Source organism: Festucalex cinctus, chromosome 1 (genome assembly GCF_051991245.1).
Source record: "Festucalex cinctus isolate MCC-2025b chromosome 1, RoL_Fcin_1.0, whole genome shotgun sequence".
Taxonomy (NCBI): domain Eukaryota; kingdom Metazoa; phylum Chordata; class Actinopteri; order Syngnathiformes; family Syngnathidae; genus Festucalex; species Festucalex cinctus.
In genome coordinates this window covers 63,919,879-63,937,396 of record NC_135411.1, presented here as the reverse complement: position 1 = coordinate 63,937,396, position 17,518 = coordinate 63,919,879, and the positions used below count along the sequence as shown (strand labels likewise).

At 36.7% G+C, this 17,518-nt stretch overlaps 2 long non-coding RNA genes across 2 annotated transcripts; one reads left to right on the top strand and one right to left on the bottom strand.

The window, feature by feature from the left end:
* The first annotated feature begins 10,766 nt into the window (after positions 1-10,766).
* Positions 10,767-13,340, top strand: LOC144004509 (uncharacterized). The gene is made up of 2 exons (XR_013279402.1): positions 10,767-11,132; positions 13,006-13,340. It is a non-coding gene; the product is annotated as an uncharacterized LOC144004509 (long non-coding RNA).
* A 595-nt stretch (positions 13,341-13,935) lies between these two features.
* Positions 13,936-15,313, bottom strand: LOC144004503 (uncharacterized). Its single transcript, XR_013279401.1, has 2 exons — positions 14,961-15,313; positions 13,936-14,230 (listed from the first exon to the last, which is right to left on the bottom strand). It is a non-coding gene; the product is annotated as an uncharacterized LOC144004503 (long non-coding RNA).
* Positions 15,314-17,518: the final 2,205 nt, after the last annotated feature.

The window sequence follows — 17,518 nt, the reverse complement described above, 5'->3', positions numbered from 1 at the left end:
TTTTGTTTTACAAGAATCAGTGGATATTCTTTTACTTTCGTTTTACAGTAATCCAACAGCTAGACTTGAACTTTCGTTTGACAAGAATCCAGTAGCGTGCTTTAGCCACGCCTTGTCTTTTGACTGTGCAGATTGTCTGTATAGTATTTCTTCATCATTTTAGATTCAAAACGTTACAGAAACACTTGTGTAATGGCCTACAGTAAAAAAAATAATAATAAAAAAACTGAATCACTATGCTCTAATACTGTACCTTTCCTACAGTGCCAATGTAAATAACATTCAGCTCACCTATTGGATTTGGATCTCATTAAAATGTATAAGTATTTCTATTGTCTTGCCTGATGGGGACTCAGAAAACCAGTCAGTAACAGTCAAATTTGTGGGTCCCCAGACCCCAACCCCCAATAAAACAAAACAAAACAAAACAAAACTGCACATTTCAGAGGGGGCTTTTATTGTGGGCAGTCTAAGGCACACCTGTGCACTAATCATGGTATCTAATCAGCGTCTTGATATGGCATACCTGCGAGGTTACATGTATTATCTTGGCAAAGGAGAAGTGCTCACTATCACAGATTTAGACTGGTTTGTGCACTGTATTTGAGCGAAATGGTGATATTGTGTATGTGGAAGAAGTTATAGATCTTTGGCTTCATTTCATAAAGAAATGGGAGCAAAAACAAAAAGGTGCGTTTATATTTTTCTTGAGTATACATACAATTTGTCTACCATTCTTTGCACTCTGCACAATGACAATAATATTTAATAATATGTAATAATAATGCGTGGTTTCTTGAGGGAGCGGTACAAGATGTATTCTCCGGAGTTTGTGAACATACAAATACAAATATGGCGAGAATTCATCTTGCGAGAGCAAGATTAGCTTTATAGGTCAGTGGTACAAAAAGCTGTTGATTTGCTTCACTGGGATTTACCTGCAAAAAATAAAAAATGTTCTTCAAATTTGTTCCTCAATTGAAGTCATTGATCCGCAAAACTGCTCTGCAAAGAAAAAAAAATGTGTCTTGGCCCTTTAAAATGATACCAAACACAATATATTTATCAACCACTGATAAGTGTCTTAGTTGCCCATGAGCCGAAACCAGGATAATAAATACGCCATATATAAAACACACACAACTGGAATTTGTCCAAACAGTATCAGACAGTGCAGATAAGCATCACTGCAACCTACTTGAACATATTGTGAAGACTAACCTTTCAACTTGAGTGCGTGTGTGTTCTTGTCAGTGCATCTTGTAGGCGTGTCTTCTTGGACCGTTAGACGGGCCACGCAAATACAAAAATGAGAAACGCAGGCAACGTGAAAGACAAATGACCTGGTTGCACTACTGACAAACGCCGACCGACCACAAGACCAAGGTAAAGTATATTCAAACAATTTGAAACGATTTGCCTTCATTCTAATAGCTCACAGTGGCTTTGGACGTGCTAATGCTATTTAGTATGTCCCAAGTTCGAAGTAGTTTTGCTTTCAGTCTCTGACTGTAATTCCGGCAACAGTTTACATGTAAAATTGATTTGTTCATTTGATTAGAGTTACGGCGGTCTTAACATCGGTTAATGATACATGAAGCCGCGTTCGATTTATCTGCAAGGCAGTTTGAAATAAATAAATTATTGTACGCCTTTTCTAAGAGGAACAGAAGTATGGAGAGAAATTTGTGGCTTTATTTTCAATCAAACAAAAAAGGCAAGCCAATATGGAGGACCAAAAGTGCCAACATTAAATGAATAAATACACCATTAAATAATTAAATAAAAGTGTCATTAATTAATTAAATATGTCATTAATTAATTAATTTCCCTGTGATTATTTATTTATTTATTTATATATTTATGTATTTATGTATATATTTATTTATTTATATATTTATTTATTTATTTATTTATTCATTTATTTATTTCTCTATTTAATTATTTCATGGTCGCTGTTTTGCGGTGTTTCGTGAATTTATTTTATCTGTCAAGCTCGCCCGTCAAAGTTAGTGGGCGGGTCCTAACACCTGATTGGTCAATCTGCTCATCAAGTCAAGGCAAATCCATTTCAGAATAGTCAATTGATGCAGTGATCGTGGCTAGGAAACACAATTGATAGGCTGGGTGGCGCTTTTCACCTAAATAGGTGCGTTTCCATTAGACATTAGATTTACGCGTTCATTTGGTGCTTTTTGAGACGTGCTGCAATGGTAGTTCTTCGCAAAATTTTAACGGAAACACTTTTTTTTCCCGCATTTCCTACTAGTCATGTGACTCCGCCCGGTCACGGAGAAAAGGAAGTACAGGATCAGTGGCTCAGCGAGAGGCCACAACGGTGCAAAATGCTCGATTGAACAACTGCTGCAAGTCCAACAACAAACATCACCAAAGCGATCAAAACATTGCAAAAAAAATAAAAATACACACACAAACAAAACAAAATTTGCATTTATGTATGTAAAACGTTACTAACAATAGTAACAAATTTAAATTCAGCTCAACTTTATTTTGAGAGCACTTAAAAAAATCTCTGCAATGAAAACTGCTGTCGCCAACATAGAATACAAATCAAACATACGAAAACAATTAAAACATTAAATTAACAACATACAAACAGTAAACTCTATCACATTCCAAACGTGTGTACCTAAAAGCCAACAGATGTCGCTGTTTGACTTGCTGCCCGCGCCACTGCTGTTTCCAGGCATCATAAACAAGACTTCTTAAATCTCCCTGCATCTATCTATAATATGTTTTCTAATAGAATTTGAGATATATTTAAAATCCCTTACATGTATCAAGTCTGAAACACGCAAACAATTTATTCTCGTGACGTTGCATGATGCGACCGCCTACATGAACTGTGAGATCTCGCGAGAGTTGAGGCGGGACATTACGAGAACTACGCCTCAGAAGCAAATTACTCTTCAATGGAAACGCCTACAAGGCAAAATTGTACTTTATCGAAATAAAAGAAATATCGCTTTTTTTTCTTACCATGTTTATTTAGAAACGTTTTCAATGAACAACATACAACAAGCAGTGACAATCAATTTCTAGTAATCATCTGCTTTCAAATGTCACCTTGACACCCAAGACAAACATGTACACACACCCACATCCAGAGGAAGAAACAAAAAAACAAAAACAAAAACAAACAAACAGGGAAATAAAAATCACAGCAAAGAACTGTACATCAATTTGTACATTTGTATACTCTGCACGTGTACAGTTTCCAAAAACATATACTATACATATTCCCATACATACATATAAAGACAAAAACACATTGAAGTACTTATCCAAATTTTCCCTTTTTTTTCTATACCAAAGTCCACATATACCTCAAATGATGACTGAAGGAAAGGAGTAGGGGTCTAGCTTAATTTCAAGTGTTCTAAAATTGGCTTCCATGCAATGCAAAACTTTTGGGTGTTCCCTGATACCTCATATCTCAATTTTTCTATGTGTAACACTCCTATAAATTCCCTAAGCCAAGTTTCAAAGTGGGGTGGGACGTCAGACTTCCATAATTTTAAGATACACCTTTTGGCTATTACCATGCCATAAACAACCACAAAAGTCTTACCATGACCCAATTGTTGCAATGCATCCGAGAAACCAAACAGAGCAATCATGGGGTCAGGGTCAATGGTTATTTTGAATACTTGAGAGTACCATCTAAATATTGAAGACCAAAAACCTTGAATCCTTGGGCAGAACCAAAATTGATGTGCTAATGTACTATCCGCTATCTTACATCGTTCACATAGAGGTGATGTTTGTAGGAATATTTTGTTTAACCTCACCTTTGAATAATGTAACCTAAGAACTACTTCATACTGAATTATCTGTAGCCTAGAGTTAACAAAACATCTTTGAATGTCACTCAGCGCTCTCGTCCATGTATCCTCCGTAATTGTAGTGTTGAAATCTTCTTCCCATTTTTGCTTAATCAACGACGTGGAACGAGTATATTTGCTCAGAAAGAATTTTACTAATGAAGAGATTAAACCTTTGGATTCTGGGGGCCCCATCAATATTTTAAACAAGTCATTTTCCAGAGGGAGACAATTAAATGTTGGGATATTTTGTCTAACATAACTCCTCAATTGTAAAAATCTAAAAAAAAAATGACCCTTAGGCAAATTGTAGTTTTTTTGTAATTGTTCAAATGAACAGAATGTGTCTTCAATATACAAATTTTTAATCGACTCTATACCAATCCTGCTCCATTCTCTAAAAACAGGATCTATAAACGATGGAGCAAAAGCATGATTATGCCACACTGGAGCATGTATGGTCGTGCCTAGGAGATTGCAGAATTTTCTAATCTGCAACCAGATTTTCTGAGTATGCAGAATAATGAAATGTTCTCCTCTCTGAGCGGACAATGGTCTAGGCGAGGAAAAAACAATTGCCCTAAGAGAGGTTTTTGGGACTAAACTATGTTCAATTGTCAACCAAGAGGGAACACTGTCTAATGACACCAAGTCTTTATTAATCTGCCAATGCACCATGACTCTTACATTAGCTGCCCAATAATAATGTAAGAAACAAGGCAGGCCAAGACCGCCACATTCCTTAGGCTGCTGGAGGTATTGTTTTGCAATTCGATGCGCCTTATACCCCCAAATGAAAGGCAAAATAACAGAGTCAATCAACTTAAAATACTTTTTTGGGATATACACGGGAATATTCTGAAATAAATAAAGAAATCTAGGTAGGGAGACCATCTTAATTGTATTAATTCTACCAATCATGGATAAAGGTAGCGTTCTCCACTTTTCTATGTTCTCTTTTAGGGCATTTAATCTTTCAGTAAAATTTGGTTTAAATAGAGAATTTGGGTTTTTTGTAACTTTGATACCTAAGTATCTAACCGTATCCAAAATCGTAAACTGAATCGAAGCTGCAAATTCAGGCTCTAAATCTTTTGTAAGGGTCATCAGGTCACTCTTCTGCCAATTAATGGTATACCCAGATACTGCACCAAAACTATTAATTAGATTTAACAGATTGGGAATAGAGTACTCAGGATCTGAAATGAAAATGGCAATGTCATCAGCATAAAGTGATATTTTATGGTTAACTCCCGCAATCACTATGGGTTTAATGAGTGGATTTTCTCTTAGGCTGATGGCCAGGGGTTCAATCGCCAAAGCGAATAGCAGTGGTGAGAGCGGGCACCCCTGACGAGTGCCCCTCTCCAACATAAACGGACACGATCTATCTTGGTTTGTAACAATTGAAGCAGAGGGGCGTAAATACGCTTAACTGAACCCAGGATACAAAGGATTCACCTAGGCCAAATCTTTCTAGAACCTTAAACAGATATCCCCACTCGACCTGATCAAACGCCTTCTCAGCATCTAGATATAAAATAGCTTGTTTTGAACCCAATGGAAATTTATAGTATGTTATATTTAGCACCCTTCTAGTATTAAAAAAAGAATATCTGTTGGGGATGAAGCCAGTCTGATCTTTATGCACAATGGACTCAATACATACATTTAATCTATTAGCAAGTATTTTTGTAAAAATCTTACAATCAAGATTTAACAGAGATCGTACGATACGATGCAGGATTTGAATCATCTCGATCAGGTTTTAGAAGCAGGGTTATATTTGCGTCATATAAAGTGGCAGGAAGTGCTTTTACTTCCATAGAGTGTAAGAACATTCTAAGCAGGAGTGGGGATATCTGTCCAACAAACTTTTTATAGAATTCTGGTCCATACCCGTCCGATCCGGGGGCCTTCCCAGAAGCTAATGATTTAATGGCGTCTGAAACCTCCATCATGGTCAGAGGTTGATTTAAGGCCTGGCATGAGGTATCGTCCAATCTTGGAATGGGGACATCCTTCAACCAGGAGTCCACATTCCCTTGAGCTTGTGACCTGTACAACTCCTTATAAAAGTTAGCAAAACGTTCATTTATTGACTTTGGGAGTGTGAATATTTTTCCAGCACTAGATTTAATTCTACGTATGGCCCTACTATTTTGTTGACCTCTAAGTTGTCGCGCTAAGAGAGTATGCGGCTTGTCCCCAAGCTCAAAATAACGCACACGTAAACGAGAAATTTGGGCGCCTACTTGTTTCGTTAAAATTGTATTAACACCATTTAGGAACATAGTGGATGAATTATTTACAACGTACTTATCTATTTCATGTTTATTTCTTGTCTCTGGAATATCATTTGCCAAATTACTACCCACATTAACTAAATATTCATTGAAGTTATTGACTATGTCTGAAATTTTATCAATTACACTGTTTTTATCTTTTATAAAATATTCTGGATAATTTATTTTTTTAGATCTATTTTTAATTACATCATTTAGTATTTTCCATATTTCTTGCATATTGTTTTTATTCTGCTCTAGTAATGCATGGTAATGATCTTTCTTCCTTATACGTATAATATTTAATAATTTATTTTTATAGGTCTTATACTTTGTTTCAGATTCCATAGTTCTTGTTTTAAGAAATCTTTTATATAAAATATTTTTCTTTTTACATGCATTTTCTATCCCCTTTGTCATCCATACCTTATTTGGACCTTTATACTTCCTTTTAATTTGAACTATTGGACAGTGTTTATTGTATAAAAAGTTAATTGTTGACTGGAATTCACTATATGCAGTGTTAGGATCGTTTTTTGAATAGACCTCAGACCAGTTATGCTTTTCTAGGTCCAGCTTAAAGGCAGCCATGGACCTAGGTGTTGTTAATCTTTTTTCAATTGTGTAAGTTGACGGCTTCATAATTTTTTTTTCAAAATAATCATGAAGAACTGCAAAGACCGGAAGATGATCACTTATATCATTAATAAGGAGTCCACTTTCTATTTTAAAATGTATTTTATTTATAAATATATTATCTATTAATGTAGCTGTATCAATTGTTATTCTACTTGGTTTCGTAATGACAGGGAATAAACTGTTACTAATCATACACCTGGGCCTCAAATATGGTTGGTTTGGATTTGGTTTGGTTAAATTAAAAGCTACTTTCTATTAGGGGTTGAACGGACTTATTGATCGATCACATCAACGTCGCTAAACATGTTTTTGGCATTGTGCTTCCAAGTAGCCACTTTACAGAAGATTCGCCTATGCTGTCGTCAGCGAATTATAACGCAAATGTGGAGGTTTGCCACGTCCAGCCACCAACAAAACTACAAACAATCTGGATGTCAATTTGAATAGTGTTTAGTTTAGCCTTGCTAACTACCGGGCTATTCCGATCGGAGCTAGTCTTAAAAAATTCATACTAGCACCGCGTGACCACTGGCCTGGTGACGAGGAACGAGCACAGAGGCATAGTGTGATGCTTCGTCTTTGTGGCGAAAATGTTACATCCAGTAATATGCGGGCAACACCTGTGTGCTAGCGAGAACTTCATTCAGCGTAGAAGTTGTATCATACAACATCACAACACTGACTGTACGCACTTCAGGACACCGACGTCAACATCTACAGCCGGCGTAATCTTCTAGCGTGTGAAAATATTTTAGTGCATGCAAAGTATGCAAGTTGATCTATCTAAACAATAAAAGCACACATGAAATAGAACAACTAAAAGAGAGAAAATCCCTTTTTATTTCAACCTGACTACATATCATGTATGAGAACACGCTACACTATTGGACATAAGATGAGACCAGCCAGCGTGTTGAAGAGGAACATCACTAATTAACTAGACTCGGTGTGATGATCATTTCATTTTTAAACATTTGTTTTGATTTGTTTCTCTTGTTTCATCTTAACAAGAGATGATAAGGACTTCTGACCACATCAATTAATCAACTTTGACTCAGATTTTATCAGGATCACAATCTCAAATTGTTCAACCCCTACTTTACATAAGCCTCAAGTCATCTGAGATGTTTTTGTTTTTTTATTTTTTACTAAAAATGAGTTTTAGGCTTAGCACTTAATCTCACCATGTTATGTGTTGCTGACTTTTCAGTGCATTATTTTTAATTAGATAGAATCATATGAACTGTTTTATTTGTAAAATAACCGACGAGATCCCAATGTTTGTCTTTTTTTTAATGAGGTACTTTCTGTGAGGTATTTTCTACATATTCTGCTGATTGTGAACAAATTGACTCCTTTTTGTGATGAACCATGGAATGACAAATGACAAATAAATGTTATAAACTTATAACAACACCTCATTGTCTGGTTTTCTGTCTCATACCAAGCAATCTACACTGTCAAAGTACTTTATTATTATTATTATTATTATTATTATTATTATTATTATCCATCCATTTTCTTGACCGCTTATTCCTCACAAGGGTCGCTGGAGCCTATCTCAGCTGGCTCTGGGTAGTAGCCAGGTACACCCTGGACTGGTTGCCAGCCAATCGCAGGGCACACAGAGACGAAAAACCACCCACAATCACAAGCACACCTAGGGACAATTCGGAGCGCCCAATTAACCTGCCATGCATGTCTTTGGAATGTGGGAGGAGACCGGAGTACCCGGAGAAGACCCACGCGGGCACGGGGAGAACATGCAAACTCCACTCAGGAAGGCCGGATCCTGGACTTGAACCGTAGTCCTCAGAACTGGGAGGCGGATGTGCTAACCACTCGATCACCGTATCCCCCTATTATTATTATTATTATTATTATTATTATTATTATTATTATTATTATTATTATTATTGTTGTTGTTGTTGTTGTTGTTAAATATCAGCATCATTATACAATGGTATCATTGTTTGTTATGGACTGAGGAGGTCAACTCCAAAATATTTTTTACAATATGTTCTGTTGCCTTCACTGGTCTAAACACGACATTCTGACTGATTTTGTGTTTGTGGAATATGAGTAAATAAGCAGCAAAATACACCCGTTTTTTATCCATCTCATTTTATCCATCTCTTCACAAAACTATGAACCCACACTTCGGGATGAATATTTACCATTGCAAGTCATTTTAGCGTGTGTCCCTAAATATTCTACTTGTGTCTCTAAAATTTCTTGTTTGGGGCCACTGTGCTACTAGACAAAAACATAAAATAAAAAATGTTAGTCTGGATCCTTGTTTTAAGACTCTTAGTAAGTATAGTATGGTATGGTATAGTATAGTATAGTATAGTATAGTATAGTATAGTATAGTATAGTCTTAGTAAGTATAGCTGCTGAGCAGAGAAATTTAAGGCAAAGTTTTCAATTTGGTTGTCTGTAATTATTAGACATTAACAGTACTACAAGAAGTATTACAAAAGGAAAACAAGGGCCACAATACATGTGGGGTCCCTCAAGGGTCAGTCCTTGGACCCCTGTTGTTCAGTCTGTATATGTTACCTTTGGGTCAAATGCTTCAGAACGCCGATGTTGACTATCATAGTTATGCAGATGACACACAACTGTATTTATCAATGTCCCCAAATGACAGCAGTTCTATTAACGTATTGTGTCATTCTCTAGAGCAAATTAACAACTGGATGAACCAAAACTTCCTTCAGCTGAACAAAAACAAAACGGAGCTCATTGTTTTCGGCAATAAAGAAAAGAGGATTGCTGTTAAAAAACAGCTTGAGTCACTGTCTTTAGAAACTAAAGACCAAGTTCGAAATCTTGGGGGAACTAATAGACTCAGACCAGACCTTCAGCAATCATATTAAATTCATCACTAAAACAGCCTTTTACCAGCTGAAAAACATATCCAGACTGAAGGACTACATGCTTCAAGCAGACCAAGAGAAGCTTATCCATGCTTTTATCTCCAGCAGACTAGATTATTGTAACGGTCTTCTGACTGGACTCTCTCAAAAGAACATGAGACAATTGCAGCTCATTCACAACGCTGCAGCTCGAGTTCTGACCAAAACAAAGAGATCAGAACATATTACTCCAGTACTTAAATCGACAGTTTGGATTTTTTGACATGAATCTCTATTTCATCCTCACCTCCAGTGTGTGCGATCATCTCTGACTTACCCCTGACAGCGTTCTGTGACACAAGTTCTGGTCCGATGTTGGTCGAGAGGACAGTAGTCCGGCAAGTTGGCTTGGGTCACGGAAATAAAGCGTTTTTCTTCTAAAAACAATTTGTGTTCAAAAGAGCGATACATTTGCATCACTAAACTCCTTTTTTTTTTATTATTATTATTATTTTAAACTTCCTTATGTTAAATGTTTTAAAGTTTGTTGAATGTTTTAAGATTGTTATTGTATGTTCTTTTTAGTAAATTTTGTAACCTATTTTCATTTATTTTTCTTCCTCTGAATGTTAACTACTGTTTCTTGATGCTTGTGTGTTGTCTTTCCTTGCGTAAAGCACATTGAGTTGCCTTGTGTATGAAATGTGCTATACAAGTAAACTTGCCTTGCCTTGCCTTTCTGAAAAAAGTCAGACGCCATTACCGCCGGGCACTACTTTTCTGTTCGTTCGTATCACTGCGCGTCGCCCTGCAGACAGCTGATCGCGCGCCTTCCGCCTTCGAAAATATGGCGTTAGATTTGTGCCAAAATTCCGTGCGTAACAAAATGTGTTTCGTACGTACAAAATGTGTTTCGTACGTACCAAAAATGTGTTTCGGACGTACAAAATGTGTTTCGTACGTACCAAAAATGTGTTTCGTACGTACAAAATGTGTTTCGTGCGTACAAAATGTGTTTCGTGCGTACAAAACGGTCCTCGCGCACGCTTGCTACGTCTCTCCTCAACACGTACGAAACTTTGATTTACGCTTGCGATGCAAGGGTCGAGGCGTAATATTTGTGCCACAATTCTTAACCAATCAGGAGTCGGACAGGAAAGCAAATCCTGATTGGCTGTTTAATATCCAATCAGGCAGAACTTTGACAACGTGTCGTCACGCCGCGTTGCATCATGGGCGCTTCTTCGATTTTTATTTTTATTTTTTTTAAACAAGCACTCGGTCCTTTCCTGTTTGAATTTGTGTCTGTATTTCTGCTGACTTTTATTTACCTAATAGAAGTTCTGTTATGTTACGGGATGAATCAGCTCCTAACTGCTTTCCTGCTTAGCGGAAGAAGGAGGGAAAACAAGTTTTAGCGCTCATGGTGATGTTGGATGACGGCATAAAATAGAAGAAAAAAAAAGAGAAGAGGCTAACCTGCTACTTACGTTTTCATTATGGTAAGTTACAAAATACTGTACTGTATTTAAGTCAGTAAATCCTATAGTTTTGTCCTCTTTTGATCGTGCTACTATCATTACAATCCTAAACAATGCATGCCATCATGAGTGGCGTTGTATAAGAAGTAGAAAAGAAAATGTTAGACCATCCATTTTTCTTTAGTAATTAGTGCCTGGTACCACTAAAGGCAGACCCGTCACCAGAAAGAAATTGTAGGGGGGGCATTACCTTTTTTGGGGGGGGCACACTTCATCAACCTAAATCTAATGTTCATCAGGTTGAACAGCGGCATTGTGACAACTGCAAAAGTGCTCAGAAATATTTTCTGTCACTTAAAAGCGGAAATCTGAAATCTAAAAGACAAACTGAAAAAAATGTGTAGTTCATTTTGCATTTATTCAACTCAAAAGTTCATTTGAAACAAATCCACTCTTCACTTCTGTAAACAACTATGTCCGAATGAATGACTCTGTGACCCAGCCCCTTCTATCTGGAATTGGCTAGCAGTTGCCTTCATTTGCATGTTGGAATAGGGCTGTACGATATGGATATCATTTTTGCCAGACATCTCTATTCTTTGATCTTTGACTCAGCATGAGACTTCACATCATTTTACTTTTTTTTGGTGCCTTCTGTATTTTGTGTTATTTTATTTCTATACTTATACAGATTTCTTTTTTAGTATTAATTTTATTTGCGTGTATACTTATCTACTTATATTTACTCTAATTAATTTTATTTTGTGTTATTTTGTTTCACTTGTGTCTACTAAAAGACTAATTTCTATTCCATGCACAACACTTTGTATGCAGCAATTGATGTTTTAAAGTGATTTAGAAATAAGGTTGAGTTATGTCGATGATATACAGAAACAACATATGGGTTCAGTAAAAAACTAAGCAGAATATCAATCCAAAAGGATGTGTAAAGTGCTGTTGTTGTTTTTTTTTTAATTAGAACTTAGTGACAGTCATCAACATGAACAAACTTGGCAATAAAAAAAAGAGAATTCAACTCACATTGTACTGCAACTGCTTTAGTGATAAATAATTTTATGCTCCATAGTTGTTGTTGTGTATGTGTGACTGCTTGGGTCTGTTAACAGCATACTGTGTATTGCTACAATTCATCCGTGCTGTGTGGCTTGACTAATTAAAAGAAAAGTTTGCCACTCACTTGTAAACGTAACCAGTGGACTCAGGATTCCCAATGATGTCAACTTTGTCATCCTGGATCAAGGTTTGGCGTTTGGTGGCTCCCATTAAAGACGCACGAGTGCTCACTGCTCAGTCTTTGTCCCAGCGCGAGCCGGCAAATGCGCACTATCTACCCGGAAGTAGATTTGGCTAAGGCACGTCTGCAGAGCGCGCGTCTCCCCCCCACCCCACTCCAGCCCTCGTGATCCGGATTGTAATTGGCTAGCCTTAGTTGTCAATCAAAGCCAAACTTGAAAGGAGGTATGTGGTTGGCTGGCACGCCATGCTTTACTTGAAACAGAAGGCGCAAGTTTACGTGACTGATAGGACGAATAGTTGGTGAGTCATCTTGCTAGGGCGGGCGGGCACGGACCCCCAAGGCCCGCCCATGGCGACGGGACCGACTAAAGGTATATCGTGAATAATAGAAAACATTGAATACCTAAGAGCACTGTGTTTGGCAGTCCAATGCCATAGTTATTGACGTAAGAATTGAATTCATTTTGGTTACAAGACAACCATACACCATGACTAGCAGCTGTTGAAATAAACATGTTTGCCCAAAATAATTGTTTTACTAACGTGAGAAACATGGTTGATCTTGTCATTTTTCCATAACAACAGATAGACAATTAAAAATCTGAGCGCTAACCTTGGGTTTTGTTTTTATTACCAGGCAACAAAGATGACAAAGGACACAGAATGCACCTGATGACACCACAACAGAAGTGTCAAAAACACCACGAGAAGCAGAAGATGAAGAAGTGGAGTGGAAAAAATATTGATATCGCGCTATTGGCCCATGCAATATGCATATAACAGACATGCAATAAGTTTCATATGGAATTTTATGCTTTTATCTGAATTTGACCAGTCAGCCACTTGCTAAAATGTGCACCACCATCCACTAGTTGAACATTATTGAAGTCATTACAATTAAATAACTCTGAATACATTTTACTGCATGAGAAATATAATTTGTTCATTAGATAATAAAATCATCATCAGTCATTTCTTTAGATCCATATTAAATATTGCAATATCTATTGCTATATTCAGCAAAATCGCATATTGCATGATTTTCCAATTTTGTGCAGCCCTAATTCCTGACGTTTTTGAGCCAGCTGATGAGACCAATTTGACTTAGTCATTAAAATGTCTGTAGGAAGAGTCAGAACGTGAAGCTTGAGCTTGACAGCAGAGAAATCAAGAGCTCCTGAAGAATGACAACATTAACATTGGACTATCATAATTTGAAGTTCGAATAGTTGTAATGGCCTGTTTTGCAGCATACCAAATCAAACATTTTTAAAATATTTTTTCTCCTGTAAATTGTCGACACTTTTACTGAACTTATTTAAATGTGTCTTGCAAACAGTATAATTGACAATTAGAAAAATAAAAAGTGTCACACACACTGTAAACAACCTGCAAAGAATAACCAAAATACTATTGCAGGTACAGTGCCAATGCAGTACATGACACATTTATGGTTTCAAGATTAAAGTGCGGAAGTGCACACACTGCACATTTGCCCATCATTGACCAAGAAGACCTCAGAGTACTGTACTCATGATGATGTATTGAGAGTGCAAGACCCAAGAGGTTCCACAGATGAAAATATATTACACATTGTATTTGTAATTGACACTTAATGATGCATTATCGATCAACAAACAGCAAACTGTACATTTTGTTTTTAAATCAAATGAATCGTCCTCAGTTACAGTGCATCTTTGCAGTTTTTATTTCAAGTTTTACACACAGTAGGCATGGTAGACTGCTATTGTGGAGCCATCCATCGCCGTCCCATCCATCTCAGCTGTACTCTCTATCCTTAGACATCTTATTGATGACTGTGACCCGGATATAGAAACGATGCGCAATCTGGATTGGTTTACCTGGTAAATTGGAAACAAACAAAAGCTCAAGGTTATTAATTGTAAAACGTGAAACAATCATATCCATCCATCTTCATGTAGTTATGGGAAAACAATGAGACCATCCATGTTTCTACAGTTTCTTGCTCTTGTTAAATGTCTAGTACAACTAAGGGTAACCACTTCATAACCTCTGCAGCTATAATGTGATGCTCTTTTGAGGGAGAACAGTCAGAAGACCTTTGCAATAATTAAGTCTACTGGAAATAAAAGCATGAGCCAGGTTCTTCTGGTATGGAGCATGCAACCCTGCTGTCGAAGTCTTTTAGGTGGTAAAAGGCTGCTTTAGTGATTTGAGATGGCATTTATGTGCACAAGTATACAGGTAATGACAACAAAATTAACTCGTGAATTGAATTCAAGAGCTGATATCTCGTAATTTTCCATGATTTTCTAATCAATATCACTAACGTACTTAAAAATCAGTAACTATGGCATTGTGTTAACCGTGCTTTTGGACATTCCATGTTTTTTTCTGTCTGTTAGTTACACGATATACATTTGGTGGCACTAGGCACTAAAAATGCATAAGAAAATAAAGAAAGGGGGTGGCGATTTTTTTTTCTTCATCATAACTATGCACATCCATTGCCAATGTCGTGTATGTAACTATTACATACAATTTTGATTGTCTTGGAAGCCTGTGTGTGATAGTGGCCAAGTTAAAAGATGCTACTGTTATGCTACTTACCGTAATGAAAATGTTGAAAGTAGTTAGCGTCCCCCCCAACGGTCATCCAACGGTCCCATGAGGGCTAAAACTTGTCTTCCGCTAAGCAGGAAAGCAGTTGGGAGCTGCTTCACCCCGTAATATAACACAACTTTTGTTAAGTAAATAAAAGTCAGCAGAAATGCAGATAAAATACAAACGGGAAAGCACCGAGTGCTAGTAAACAAAACAAAACAAAACAAAAAAAAATCGAAGAAGCGCCCATGATGCAACGCGGCTTGACGACACGTTGTCAAAGTTCTGCCTGATTGGATATTAAACAGCCAATCAGGATTTGCTTTCCTGTCCGACTCCTGATTGGTTAAGAATTGTGGCACAAATATTACGCCTCGACCCTTGCATCGCAAGCGTAAATCAAAGTTTCGTACGTGTTGAGGAGAGACGTAGCAAGCGTGCGCGAGGACTGTTTTGTACGCACGAAACACATTTTGTACGTACGAAACACATTTTTGGTACGTACAAAACACATTTTGTACGTACGTAACACATTTTTGGTACGTACGGAATTGTGGCACAAATCTAACGCCATACGAAAAGACTTGTAGATTAGTGCGTGTCTATCAGCTGCATGCGGGGCGCCGCGCAGTGATACGAACGAACAGAAAAATAGTGCCTGGCGGTAATGGCGTCTGACTTTTTTCAGAAAGGAGTTTAGTGATGCAAATGTATCACTCTTTTGAACACAAACTGTTATTAGAAGAAAAATGCTTTATTTCCGTGACCTCAGCCAGCTTGCTGGACTATTTTCCTCTCGGCCAACACCGGACCAGAACTCGTGTCACAGAACGCTGTTAGGGGTAAAGTCAGTGATGATCGCACACACTGGAGGTGAGGATTAAATTGAGATTCATGTAAAAAAAATCTGAACTATCCTTTAAGGATTTACACTGGCTCCCAGTCAGCTCTAGAATAAATTTCCAAATTCTGCACCTGGTCTATAAATCACTGAATGGTTTGGGTCCTGAATATATCAAAGAAATGCTGATTGACCCAGCAGGGCTCTGAGATCTGCAGACTTGGGCCAACTAGTGGAACCCAGAGTTTGAAGCAAACATGGTGAAGCTGCATTTATCTATTATGCTGCACACAGATGGAATAGGCTGCCAACAGAAGTGAAGTCAGTCCCGAGTGTAAACGCTTTTAAATCCAGGTTAAAAACTTTGCTTTTGATTAAGGGCTTCTAAACAGCTTTAATTAATCATGTGCTTTCTTTTTTCCTTTTTAATTATGATTTTTATTATTATTTTAAAATTTGCTAAATGTTTTTAAAGTTTGCTGAATGTTTTAATATTGACAATGTATGTTTTTTTTTTGTTTTTTTTTTGTGTGTGAATTTTGTAACCTATTTTCATTTATTTTTTCTTCCTCTGAATGTTAACTACTGTTTCTTGATGCTTATGTGTTGTCTTTCCTTGTGTAAAGCACATTGAGTTGCCTTGTGTAGGAAATGTGCTATACAAATAAACTTGCCTTGCCTTGTCTACTCCCTAATACTTCTTTCATAATAATATACTAATGAGTTGTTCTTACTAATATAAAAGTAAACAATAGAAAATAAACAAAACATGTTTATCTTAAGTGCAGATATATTACATATACGCAAAGAAGAGAGAGCGAAAGTAAAGCCATACATATGCAATACAATAAACTTCCCAAACATTAAGTATTGAACATATGTGGGTACACTTGCACATGCCCATACACTCACCTCAACTCAACTCGTTTATTTATATAGTGCTTTCAAACAGCCTGAACTGTCACAAAGCGCTTTACAGAAACACAAAAAACAAACATAAAACATTAGCACCAATACAATACAATCACAACAAATCAACAAAAAACATAATGAGTACATACACATTTAAACATACATGCACACACAAATTTATTTACATTTATACCTGATTTACATATTTTTCTATCATTAACTTTTTAATCATCTTTTTTTTAAAACAGTAATTGATTCACATTTTTTTCACTTCAATTTCATAATTGTTCTGCAAATTAACCCGTTCAACAGAAACACACATTTGCTTGATGTTTTTTCTTGTCATTTGTTTTTTAAAGTCATTTGTGCCCAGTAACCCATAGCAACACCCTTCTTTGATTTTGAATAACTTCTGAATACTGTGGCAAAGTTTGTTATTGTATACTCTGTACATTATTTGAGCTGTTTTAAATCCGACAAGGTAATAGAATTTGATAGTATTTAATTTAATGAATAATGGATTTGTTGGTTCTATATAATGTGAGTGATTAATTATCTCTTTTGGATCTCTTTTCTCTAAAACCATATTGACTTTCAGTTAGTAAATTATGTTTCTCAATGAAATTGTCGAGTCTATGTAATAACAGTTTTTCTAGGATTTTAGAAAACTGTGGAAGTAATGATATTGGTCTATAGTTAGTAAAAAGATGTTTCTCTCCACTTTTATAAATCGGGATAACGTTTGCAATTTTCATTTTAGTTGGGAAAATACCAGTTTTGAAGGATAGGTTACAGACATGGGCAAAAGGTT